The 2,500-nt window shown below is 41.1% G+C and overlaps 1 long non-coding RNA gene across 1 annotated transcript in view; it reads right to left on the minus strand.

The window, feature by feature from the left end:
* Positions 1–1,695, minus strand: part of LOC144543566 (uncharacterized) — a 3,145-nt gene extending 1,450 nt beyond the window's left edge. The window contains exons 1-2 of the long non-coding RNA XR_013508010.1: positions 1,122–1,695; positions 1–572 (exon numbers count right to left, since the gene is read on the minus strand). The exon at positions 1–572 is cut by the window's left edge and continues 1,450 nt beyond it. This is a non-coding gene — a long non-coding RNA (uncharacterized LOC144543566). The remainder of the gene's footprint in view (positions 573–1,121) is intronic.
* Between the last annotated feature and the right edge of the window lie 805 nt (positions 1,696–2,500).

The raw sequence follows: 2,500 nt of genomic DNA on the forward strand, positions 1-2,500 counted from the left end.
CCCCCCCCCCCCTCCCCCAGCTGCTCCAGTGGAATATAACTAAGCTTAGTCTTGGTGTTTTGACAAAATGAGTTTGTAGGCTGCAGTGGTGTACAGCAGTGGTTCTCAACGTGGGGTCCGGGGACCAACGGGGGTCCTTGAGGGGGTTTCGGTGGGTCCCCAGCACCATTATTTCATTTACAAGAAGTTAACACAGTTAGAGAATGTAGAATAATGACTGTTTTAATCGTAGTTTCTCGGTTATCTCTCTACCTACAATAGATAGATAGATAGTCATGGAGATCTGGACAAAATCATATCTATCTATTCTCAGATTTGGGTCCGAGAGACAAAATCTCATCAAATGTGGACTAAATTCGGGGTCCTTGATATGAAGAGCTTTGAGAATCACTGGTGCACAGGACAAAAAGAAGGCTCCATGGCTTAAATATGAGTGTGTATGATATCTGCTTTATCGATAAAAACATGCTAGAGTGTACTGAAAGGTAGAGCGGATACTGTATTCATAGTTTTCCCATGATGTCACATGCATTTGCTACCAATACGGTGCTTTACCACACACACACACACAGCTCATTGGCTGTGGCTGTCGTTTGATTACAATCACCTGATCCTTTATTACAATTTTCCTACTAAGATGACTGTGTGGTGATGTGACAGAATACTGTGAATAGAGCTCGACTGATACGGATGTTTGAAGCTGCCGATACCAACATTTTTGGATTGAAGCTGCCAATAGCCGATCATTTGAGCTGATATTCAACGTGTTTAAAGTTGACGTTTCATGCCAATACGTTTTTTTAAAATAGCGTTGTGTGCAGGGTGGAAAAGCCTCTGAAACAGCATTTAGAGCATCATGGGACACTAAAACTCTCCACTGAAACCCAGATTAATGAAATTATTTTAGTGTCAGCAGCTCTTTAAACCCACCACACCTATTCAGTGGTATAGGGGAACTCTGGTGTATATCGAGAGTTTAAATGAAGTCTGAATGAATCAATTTACAGAAAACATTATTGATAAATTAAATGAACAAAGAAAAATGCATTTCATTGCAGGTTTTCCAGACGGTTTTTCTGCAGCTGTGGTCAGGAGGAGCCTCGGTCACATCAGAGGTGGACGTCACCGACTGGCCGATGTCTGATATTTAATAAAAGGCATATGAGGCAAATTGATATATATCGGTCTAACCCTAACACTGTATGAGCATTATAGCATCAATGTTAGGTCATCCTGGTATAAGCAGAACACACAATACATAATCTTCTAGACTCAAAACCACCTGGATCTAGCTCTTTAACAAATCATATAGGTCTATTTTAATTATTTTATTTATACATTAGCATGGTAAAATTAGAACGTCAGTCTATAAGAGTTATATTGGACATGTTTTTCACTTCAGCTCCCTTTAGGAGAGGAAAAAAGCAGCAGAGGAAATGTTGAGGGGCTTGTTATTATCTGCAAAGTTTGGTGGAGCGGATATTTCCAAAGTCTGGATCTGGACCCAAATACTGGTCGTGGGAAAGTTTGAAATGAGTCCCATGGAGAAGTTAGTATCCAAAGCTACTGGCTGTTAAGTAAAGGTGAGATTATCCTCAAAAGTAGCACAAAATCTCTTTCAGTTTATTATTTTAATCAATGCTCTTCGTAAGCTGCATTTCTATTTTCTACTATTTATTCTATTTATCTACTTATATTGAATCTTATCTCATGTATATAAAGTCTGATGTGTTGTTGGATTTTCCGGTGCATGTAATAGCAGAAAATAAAGATTTATCTATCTGTCTTTTGTTTGCACTTCACGTTACTTTTGGGTTGGAAGAAAAAGTAATTTTTTAAATCTGGTTCCGCAGAGATAAAATGTGAAAACTAGTGATGCAGAGCAGGGGGGGTTCCCAAACTTTTTTAAACCCTGTACCTCCAAATAGAGGCATATCAGCCCACGGACCAACATGTTGATACGATTTTGTCCTGGGAACCCCAATGTGAGAGGATTTTCTTTATGGTTTGATATGATGTAGTGCAGACTTGTATATATGGTACAGGTAGGGATCAGCCTGGTTCAGACTCCTGAATCTCGTCCCTCCACTCTTCAGATTTTCTCATCAACGGCTTGTTCTCGCTTGGAGAAACAATCGAGCCAATCAGAGCCTCTGTGGGCGGGACTAAAGTTTGAACCGCTCGTGCGACAGTTTCTCATCGGCGTTTCGGCAGAATATATTTGCTGAAATCACCTCCTTGACCAACATAGTGTCTTTGCAAAGATGATATTTCTGTCAACATCGACCGACATTCTTGGCGAAGCTAGTAAATACGTACGCCCAGCATCAGTGTGACTGAAGTCGCGTCAGAGCGGCCGAACACGTCCGTCATCCTCCGATTGCGCAAGCCTCTAGTGACGGAAAACTACGTGAAATTGATTTCTCAGAAGCCGGGGACTCGGAAAAAAACAAACCCCACAAGGATGTTTCTTGTCACAGGACCCGAGTTTGGGAACCGC

Source organism: Centroberyx gerrardi, chromosome 23, assembly GCF_048128805.1.
Source record: "Centroberyx gerrardi isolate f3 chromosome 23, fCenGer3.hap1.cur.20231027, whole genome shotgun sequence".
NCBI classification, from domain to species: domain Eukaryota; kingdom Metazoa; phylum Chordata; class Actinopteri; order Beryciformes; family Berycidae; genus Centroberyx; species Centroberyx gerrardi.